This window comes from Mytilus edulis, chromosome 13, assembly GCF_963676685.1.
Source record: "Mytilus edulis chromosome 13, xbMytEdul2.2, whole genome shotgun sequence".
Lineage (NCBI taxonomy): Eukaryota > Metazoa > Mollusca > Bivalvia > Mytilida > Mytilidae > Mytilus > Mytilus edulis.
Genome location: NC_092356.1, coordinates 48,607,503 through 48,618,503, shown reverse-complemented (window position 1 = coordinate 48,618,503; position 11,001 = coordinate 48,607,503). Strand labels below are relative to the sequence as shown.

Here is an 11,001-nt window from a genome sequence, read left to right as displayed (position 1 = left end):
TATTTATAAACAAGCGTATGAGTTTAGTAATGACAAGTAAGACAGACTTGTATATTATACATCTGATAGTTCAAAATGGAAAGTTATAAGTTATCGGCCGTGTACACTGATCAATACCTGCAGAAGTGAAACGATGCATGAACTTGCAAGCCCGACAGGAAATCGTTTGAATACCTGGACGTGTCACCTCACCCCCCTCACAATACCTTTGGAAGTAATACCTTTAGCCATGCTGGTGATCAGATGAGGGAAGATCAGAATTTATTTGAAAAAAGTTTATTACTTTAAAGAATTATGAACAAATTAGATTTTTGAAAACAATTTTCACGGAACACTTATTTATGATTTCAACTTTGACTTTTTACCTAATTCCAATATTAACAGTTTAAAAACAACAGATCATGGTAATTAAAAAAAAAAATAAGAATATTTTCCGTATCAAGTTAGTTAGTCGGATAAAACAACCGTACGAGTGACAAGATATCGACACGCAATTACGACTACATCAGTTACTGTCGTTTTGTTCCTTTGTGGTTTCTAGACATATCGTTGTTATTAATCGAGAAAGAAGACAAAATGGCCGAACGCAGAGAATTGATACTCTAAATTAAAAATCGATGGTGATCGCTTATCTAGCGGAATAAAACTTTAATATCTATGAATTTGAGCATTTTTATACAGAATGAACATAATATCAATTTTTGATTTTTTTGCGATGTTTCCCTTTAACGAACTAAGACGTGTCAACATAATGTGAATATGATAACGAATCAGGTAAATTATTTCTTGTTAAGTTTATCACCTCATCGTATCATCATATGATAGGTAAATTCGTGAATTTTCGATTTTCAGTGTCGTCAGGGATCAATCTTGTAATCATGACATCCTTTCATTATTTTTTTTAAATATTATCCAATGGTCGGAACACCTTGATTTTCTCCCAATTAGTAAAGTTCATTATGTTGCATGATATATATTTTTATCGGGGGAAAAAAATTGATATGCAGCAAAGTCTGGCAGTTTTTAATTTGTGTTGCTATGTGAAATAATGGGAGGTAAATTAAAGTATAAGAAGGCGCGCTTTTTCAAATAGTAAACAATTTAATTCAGATGCATAGTATTTTGTCAAATGATAAAAAATATCATAGAAACTTACTAGAAATTCATCTTATTTATAAAATATATACAACATGACATACTGAAATCTGAAAAGGGGTAAAACCACTATACCTTGAACAAATTCAGTTAAAAAAAAGGAGGGGGTGGTGAAAATGCTACGAAATTTAGATTATATTTATCTGGGGTCTACAACCAAAGGATGATGGGACATGCAACTAACTACTTTTTTAATTTGATTGTAAAGTAAAATGGCTGGGGTTTTTTGTGGGGGGATTTTTTTTTAGCATCTCTGTTCAAACGTACGTTGGTCTAATATTTTCAGGTTCTCTTTGGATTGCCAAATAATAATTATATTATAATCACCTAATTGAATGTTCAAATTATTTAGCAGTGATGTTCTGTATGGAAGGAAGACTGTCATACAATCTAACAGTTCCGGATGGCCCGTTAAACTAATTGCTTAACATCAATAACGATGTAAGATTCAAGTGTCTGATCCAGCACAAGTTTAGCCAGATTTTCCACACTAGACAGTGTCTGGCATTGAAAGGATATCAAACTGATGTTTTATGGAATGATTCTCACGTACATATGACAATCATATGCATAGGAATGTGGAGCTAGACTCTTTCATCGAACAATTTAATTTCCAATATAAACTCCGAAAAGACAAGAGCATAGAAATGACGTACATCAATGAGAAACATTCTTTGTGAATAAAATCCTTCCAAAACTTAAATGTATCATTAGTGTTGCATTATTTATCAGTAGCGATAATTAGATTCCAGTCAGATTGCCCAACTGAAGGTTTTTGTTGGAAATGTTTTGTAAATCTTGGCTGTTTTACAAGACAATATAAAAAAGAAGATGTGGTATGATTGCCAATGAGACAACTATCCACAAAAGACCAAAATGACACAGACATTAACAACTATAGGTCACCGTACGGCCTTTATCAATGAGCAAAGCCCATACCGCATAGTCAGCTATAAAAGGCTTGGCTGTGCAGGTTGCTCGACCGCCCCTTTCAGTATGAGACAATATCTTGTTTATTACTAGTATATACTAAATCACTGACGCAAGACTGAAGCGGGCCCCTTTTTAGGCAGTTAGTGCGAATCACCTTAGGTTTCAACCATTACATGCTTAATCGGGGGAGGGGGAAGGGTTTTTCATAATAATAATACATTGAGATTTAACATATACTTTCCTATATGTAGTGTTTTTTATGTATTGCCAACAAAATTCCTCAAATTTGGGATCATAATATTGTTTAAGAAAAACACCTTACCCCCTGTACTTCATAAAAGTGCACAGTCTTCTTCAATACACGTGCATAGTTAATTCGGATCACATATTTTCTATTCCGATATTATAAGAATTCGAAGGTTCATATCATTTACAATATCAATCAACATTTTTCTGGGATTTTTTTTTACTACCAACGTTTAACCTCGAGGTTACATTGTAGTAAAAAAAATCCAATAAAAACGTTGAATGTAAATGATATGAACCTTTAAAGTTTTATATTATAGGACTCATGTTTTTCAAATATAATGTGTTGTTCAATTATGTTATGGTGATTTTAATAAACTTCACATTAGGTTTATATTTGTCACGTATATTGATTACATTATATCGAGTTGTCCCAACGATACACTTGTCGGTGTGCTCGATCATACGACTTTACCGACATTCATATAGACAAAATGACCCAACTTTGAAAAATTCTTGTGACGAAACTACATTTCGGAACACGTTAAAAATTGGATACTCAGAAAGCTGCATTATTAAGGTTTGATATATATTTTTTTTTTTAAAAGAAAAATATGCAGTCAAATCTGGCAGTTTTTTACACACCCCTATGTTGAACAATAGATTGTTCAATTAACAGTATGTTTGGCAATTAAAAATTCATATATTAACAAATTTAGCTTACGTATATACTTTATTTATAGTGGTTGTATAAAAGTTATATAATGGTTTTGTGTTTTAAGAGATATTCATCCCTATGCATATCGGTTTTTATGCGTAAATTGTCTCTCCTTTTTTTCTACCTTTTCTATCTCTTTCATAAGAAGAGTGATTTTTTTATTGTTCTAGTGTCACTGGAAATCCCACTGATTAAGATTGACATTTGCAAACAATATATACAGGCATAGTTAAAGCTGTATGTATTATATTTAAATTTGCTTGAATGTTATCCCAATTACAATTGTGTAATATTCAAACAAAGTAAGCAAGCTAACCAAAGTTTTTCTCTACACGCAGTAGGAAATTCGCTGTAATTACACACCGTGTCTATAGGTACTGAAAACTACCTGTAAGTGCTTAACCTTTAATATAGAACTTACGTATTTTTCACTCCATATACTCTGACTCTTCTTCACTGTTGGTTTCAATCTTTTCATAAGATTTCGATTAAATGTTGATTTAATTGTAACATTAATGCATAATACATGTCCGCACGCAAATACCTATTAAAGTTCGTTAATCTCGGGAAATAACCTTTTCAAAATTTATTACGAAACAACTTTTATTGTTTTTAAAATTAGGTTGATTTCACGCATTTGCATAGAATATATTAAAAAAAAATGCATGCGATTATTTTTTAGCTCAATGTTTAGTGTGAAGTCCGATTAGTATACTAGTGACAATGATTTTAAATTTACTGTCCTTGAATTTGTTAACAACTTTTAGCATCCTACTAGTTGGCGTATCAGTAGGAGGATTTATAAAATCTAAGTTTCGAGCTTCCTTTAAAAGAGAGCACGTCGAACAATTCGAGTTAACCGGAGCAATTCATACAGTCGTTGTGCTAACTAAAATAGGATGTTTCGAAACTTGTTTTCTAGACAATAACTGTTTGTCATTGTTCTATAACGATAACACTAAACAGTGTGTGTTGCATTCGAAGGATTTTATGTTCAAATCGCCACAACTTTCCGGTACTGGATGGACTCATTATGTCATCGATGGTAAATAATTGTTTTCGATAAAAAAAAAAAAAAAAAAAAAAAAAAAAATGAAAAAAAAAAGCATATGCTGCAAATTTCAAATTTTCACTTAAATTCAGATTTTTTTTTGCAATATACTATAACATTGCGAAGAAAGTGTGACATGTTCATTCTCTCTATAGATTGAATTATCAATAAGGCTCTTCAACTTCGTACTTAAAATTATTTGGCCTTTTTAACTTTTTTTATTCGAGCGTCACAGATGATTCTTTTGTAGATGAAAAAAAGTAAAATCACAAAAATACTGAACTGAAACGCGCGTCTGGCGTAAATATAAAATTTTAATACTGGTATCTATGATAAGTTTATTCGAGTAGTAAATGTTGTTTGTCAGTGAATTTGAATTACAACATACATGTATTTGGAACAATGTCGGAATTATGTTTCGAATTTTCAAATTATATGACCACTCACCAGTTTAGAAATTAATAACGTAATTCACAAAAATTATTCCGGTGATACTGTGATAATGAAATTGTTGGAAAGGCAGTTGCTATAAAAGTTAAAAACAAAACATCAAAATTGTTGATGTGATATACCTTGTATTTTTATAAAAAAAAAAAAAGAGTTCGAAACCCAATGCAGTAAGTCGGTATTTTCGTCACTTCAGAATCAGTAAATGTTAAAGTGTTTGTGAGACAGTTACAAAGTTTTGGAGTTGATAGATGTGTTTGTCGATAAGATATCTAGTTTAGTAAGGGGGCATTGGCTGTCAAATTCATGTTCACCGATTTGAGTCAAAAACCTCATATTTGATTTATAACATATTAAAACGTATATATTCAAATTATGAAAAGTCTAAAATAAACTATTTACAAGGTATGGGCTCGATAATATGTATCCTCGTTTCGTGTGTATTTTAGTCTAGACGCCATCTATTTAACTATCGAGTTGACCTCAGAAGACTGTCGACGGTCATATAAGATTTATAAACTTATATATAGATATATAGATATATAGATCTAAATGGATAGAGAACTCGAATAATTGTATTTTTTTCTAGCCAGGTCGTTTTAATTTCATATTATAGGTTAAAATATATGTAAAACATCGTTTTTACCTGTATAAGAATGGGTTTTGGATATAGAATCAGTCAATCAAATGATAAATACCTTTGTTTTACTTCAATAATGACATTCGTTTCCCTTTAATAACTGAAAACGCATAATTCATGCGTTATCCATCTCTAGTAAAGAGGCTATATTGAAGGTTACATGAACACGGATTCCATGAGGTCGAATTATTCACTTGCAAATTAATAAAAAAAAATTAATCGATGTTTCTAAGCTTTGATTTTTAAAGCGTATTATTGTAAAAAAACACATTTTAAATATATATATTGATGTCGTAGCAAGTGACTTTTAAATGGCTAGACTTTTCCCCTAAATGACATGACAACAAATTCCCAACTTCGCTGAATTTTTGTTTTCAACCATTAGTAAAAGCGGTGGTTAGTCTTGAAATTGTAATTTTCTGGCAAAAGTTTAGTTGAAGTGTTTGTCTGGAAAACATAGATTTATTTAGTTCTAAGGTCTTTAACATCTAGATTACATCACAGACTGACGAATAAGCGGTTGTCAATTTGTTCTGTAAGTAACATTATGAACGACCATGTTAAAACTTTTTTTTATGTCAATGTTTAACCAGGTAAAAACAAGTTCCGTGGCATCGAAACTGCCTCCCCGGCTTGATATTTGATTACATATAACTCATTTTCTATTCAATGAAATAATTTACGTTCGTAATGGATGATTTACATATTACAACCGCCATTACTTAAATTATACGTTTGAAGTCTTCAAATCCATTAGCATCAAAAATAGTCAAATTGGATAACAAAACTAAGAAAGTTATATTAACATATGTATTTTTACTTTATATAATCCTTTAACATTTTTGATAGATAACCAATCTATATATGTCTGTAGGACTAGGCTACTTCGAAAAGAGGGTAGTATACCTAAGTTACTTAATAATGACTTCACGGTTCAGATAGCAAACAAGCTAACCAAAGATATAACCTTTACAGGTACACACAATGCAATCGGCTGCAATTATAAACAAACCTACCATAAAACAGAACAAGGGCCATACGTAGAATCTTTATACTGCTTAATACAGACAAACCACGTAGAAGAAGATGCATGTTTATCATAACGTATACTTGTGGATTATCAGGTTGTCTGCACATTGATACAGTCAGTTATTAGCTGCGAGTTACAATATGAACCTTTTTGCAGCGAGCAATAACTGATTTTAATTGAATGGAACAGACCAACAGACCAACAGACCAACAGCAATGTTAACAACCAACAAGTTAAAATCATTGAATATATGTCATACATGGAGCTAATTTGACTGCTGCTACACACTATATATGATCAGAATTTTAAAAAAGAATAACAATCAAAACCAAGAAGTAAACAAAGACTCACAAAACCAAAGAACATTTACATCAACAGTTATAAATAATAGATAAGAAACAACACGAACTCCACTAAAAACCGGGAGTGAAATCAGGTGCTCCGGAGGGGTAGGCATTTCCTGCACCGTATACGGCAACCGTAAGATATAGGGACGAAAGATACCAGAGGTACATTCAAACTCATAAATCGAAAATAAACTGACAACGACTGGCTAAAAAGGAAAGAAGACAAACAGACAAACAATACAACAAATGACACAACATAGAACACTTAAGAATAAGCAACACGAACCCCACCAAAAGCTAGGGGTGATCTCAGGTGCTCCGGAAGGGTAAGCAGATCCTGCTCCACATGTGGCACCCGTCGTGTTGCTTATGTCATAACAAATCCGATAAATAGTCTAATTTGGTAGGTCACATTCATGAAAGGGCAGGGGATTGTAGTTACGACGTAAGGAACATATTCAATATCATTTGTGAAACGGTTATTCCATAACGGTCAACTAACTCGTGATGGCGTCCGTAAAATTTACGAAGGGATGATTTCAACTTCACCATTTGGAACTCTTGGTTTAATAGCTTCACTTTAAATGTCGTTTCACATCAGTAGGGCAACACATGACAAAACGGCTTAATATGTATACATATACCACATATATAGGTTCAAATGGAAAGAGGCCCACACTTCTGTGAAACCATGCAAATAGAATGGCATTGTGTAGGCGACAAACTACAAATACATGTCCCAATTCTTACTTCCATTTTACGAATAAAAAACCCTTTAAAAATGTACTAGAACTCACCCGCGAAATCGCGGGCATTTAGAGCTTGGTTTAAAGTAAGTAAGCTGTTGTAGGATGAATTTTTGTAAATATTTTATGCCTGGAGAATTTCAGAAAAGGTATAAAGATTCATAAATACTTGGAGACAGGACAATTTTTTTAAGCCCTCTCCCTTTTTTCCAAAGTCCGTTATTTTTTTGTTTTCTGATAAATTTCATTATTTTCGCGTTTCTGTATACTATGAACATACGTTTACTGTAAATAAAGTGTATTTTCTATTAACTGTCAATTTAAAGTTTCTTCTCCAAGGCGATCACCGCTGTATAGAGTAACTATCAACGCGAAAATTATATTGTCCTGTCCCCGAGTACTCTTATGAAAATTATGTTCAAGTTTAAAACGGGAAGTCTTGTATGACATAAAAGTTAATCTGATGACGAAAACAATATCCTTTATTTTCGTTTTTCTCCCAAAATAACCCTAATCTAAGAGTCATAAGAATAGATGACAAATGCGACTATGCATTGTATACCTATAGAAGAGGCACAATGATTGATTTATTGTGGAAGGAAGAGAAGTGACACACAAAATGTTTAATAGTATAGATATTGACTTTTGTTGCATTATACATATCTCTTGGAAAGTAGATTCCTTTTCGATTTCAGGGCTAGGACAGTGTCCATTGGGTGCGTTGTTATACAGACCATTAGATTTTTGCTACACTGTAAAAACGGTTGGCGTCATGGTATTTGACGACATAAAACAGGGGTGTACAAATCAAGGAGCGTCATTGGCTGCCGTGGAGTCTCAACAGAAGCAATTCTTCTTTCAACTCATTTTTGGTATTGTTGATTTAATCAAATACCTGACTTTATTTCTTTCTTTTTTTTTCTTTCTTTCTTTCTTAGCAAGTATTGTCGTTTACATAATTATACAATTTTAGCTCCTAAATCAAAACAAATCTCTATCTTTCTTACTTTCTTTCTTAATAACCAATTATTACCATTTATTCCACAAATTTACACTTTTAATATTTAAAACACTATTAACTTAATATACATAAAATGATAAAAACACCGAGTTAGACACAGGAATCGCGTCGATAATGTAAAGTAATCAAATGGAGTTTTGATCTAAGATTTATTTATTAGGTTTTGCTTCGCGTACAGATATTGCATGCACATTCTAGACGATTTTGAACTAAGAAAAGCTCCAATGCAGAGGTAGCTCTAGATACCGAACAGAACATATCCATAAGCTTTTTAATTCAAGCTATAATAAATGTTCTTCATTTGCAATTCCAAATATACAACATAGAGCAACGTGTTTAAAGTTTTCTATAGAAAGACGGGCCTTGTACACAGAAAGTTGTCGAAACAAACTATAAATTCCATTTTAAAAAAAACCCAACAAACGTAAAAAAACAACAGCCGTCAACATACAACATAGAAACAAATTACCTCAAGTTGACAAGATAGAAAATCACATTTTTTTAAAATAGACACGGAAAGATGCCAATAGAGCATAGTTACATACACCAACTGGAATGATTAGTCTGCCATCAATACTCAAATAAATATGGTGTAAACATTCTATAGACGTTACGCAATGCGTTCGGATTAACATTACGTTATAATAAAATTTTAGACCGATCAATGATATATACTTTATATTGTTTCCAGTTGGTCGATCTGTTGAACGAGTTTGCATTGCCGGAGAGAAGCAAGATGATTTATTAACCTGGAAATTAGATGATGGTACTCCGTTGTCATATTTCAATTGGGCCATTACTGATCCAGATGGAGGTGTTGTACAGCGTTGCTTAGTGCTTACTGCAGATGACACGTGGTTCGACACTGAGTGCATCAGAAATGACCCATGTGTGTTTGTGTGCGAGTTTAAATGATGTAGAAGTTTCGTATTTTTTCATTGAATGTTTTTGTAATAAAAACATTTCAGATCCTCGTGTTTTAGCCAAGACGTCTTACTAGAGGCTTTTATCACACAATTGACTAGAGAAGTGTAAGAAGAAAAATGACTGTAATTATAATACGGGTTTGTCTTTTTATTTTTGAATATCTGTGTCACAAGTATTATTTTTCCGCAAATCATTATATCTGCTACTTTAAAGGATGAAATAAAATGTATCGTTTATTGCTTCTAAATTACAAAAAATACAATTTCTTTCATTTCTATTAGTACCAACATAACGCCCAGTTTCAAAACAAAGGTTATGTAAAGACAAACGAATCCCTGTTATACATTTACGAAAAAGTACAGGAATGCATTTCTGTAATTAAAGTTGCAAAAATACATTTGTTACCACATACTTACATAATCTACATTTTGCAGATTAATATAAAATAATTTATATTAAGAAACAGTTTATTGTAATAAAAGATATTTTGTGTTGATGAAACTTCTGACGTCATGCATATTGTTAATATTGTTTGTAATATGCCATATGTATACACTGTACATGTATTTGAAGACACTGATCAGCTGTAAGGCGCGAAGTTGATCAAGAATTTGAGTAAATTATATAGATGTAAAAGGGATTAACTACAGCTTTCCCATAACAAACCAATATACCACAATAGTTATTATATTATATTTCTGATTATACTTGACGAATTCTGTTTTAAATTAAGCAAGTTTGATAAAGCAGAAAAGTCTTAAACTATGCACAAAGTTCCGTAAAAATAACAACACTTGACCGATCGTACACAAACTAACTATAACTGTCCTTATTTATCCGATAACCTCCACCTATTTACGTGAATTATCATTGAATCACCTGTCAAAAGTATAATATGTATGTAACATCTTAAAAGACTACTTGTATCAAAAAGGGATTGCTTTTTAATAAAGCTATTTTTACTGTACGCTTTGTTAAAGAAGTAGATTGTTTCAAATCAAAAGCATTCTTACAGCAAGTATAATAATAAGTTATACAACATTAAAGAATGTTAAAGTTCCTTAGAACTTAATCGGCTTATACGAAAAAAGTAAAATAACACAGATACGGAACCCAAAGAAAAATTTACAACGGAAACCCTTATCAAATGACGAAATCAAAAGCTCAAACACATGAAACAAATGGAAAACAACTGTTACATCAAATTAATCCTTCTATTCTCCATGCACTGCCTTTTGCTGCATTGTTGATAACGTAATCAGTGTAAAATAAGATGTATATTGCATAATCCATATCCGACTTGGTTCCGATTAATGGTAATATATCATTTGAGAGAACCATCATAAGAGTGACTTTAAACACACATATTTTATTTTGGCTTTAACTTGTATTCACTTATTTTGCCCACTGATACTAATTTATTCTCATCATATAACTATAAAAAATACTGCTTTCATTTCAGTAGAAAGTTTATATTGAGATAAATGTGAAAATGCATTAGGATTCCATTGAAAATGAAACATTTTTCAAAATATTTACATTTTTTACTTACTATTAGTATTGCAGTGTTCGACTTTTCATTATCAATCAAGCAAGATATAAAATTTCGAGCTTTCTTGAAACTAGAAAACAGCGGACGGTTCGAGTTAACGGGAGCGATTCAGAAATATATCGTGTTTTCAAAGATAGGATGTTTTACCACTTGTATACGAGATATCAACTGTGTAACATTCTTTTACA

The 11,001-nt window shown here is 31.9% G+C and overlaps 1 long non-coding RNA gene across 1 annotated transcript; it reads left to right on the top strand.

Annotated features, from left to right (window-relative positions):
- The first annotated feature begins 725 nt into the window (after positions 1 to 725).
- Positions 726 to 9,686, top strand: LOC139501087 (uncharacterized). The gene is made up of 3 exons (XR_011658455.1): positions 726 to 774; positions 8,009 to 8,185; positions 9,026 to 9,686. It is a non-coding gene; the product is annotated as an uncharacterized lncRNA (long non-coding RNA).
- The last annotated feature ends 1,315 nt before the right edge of the window (positions 9,687 to 11,001 follow it).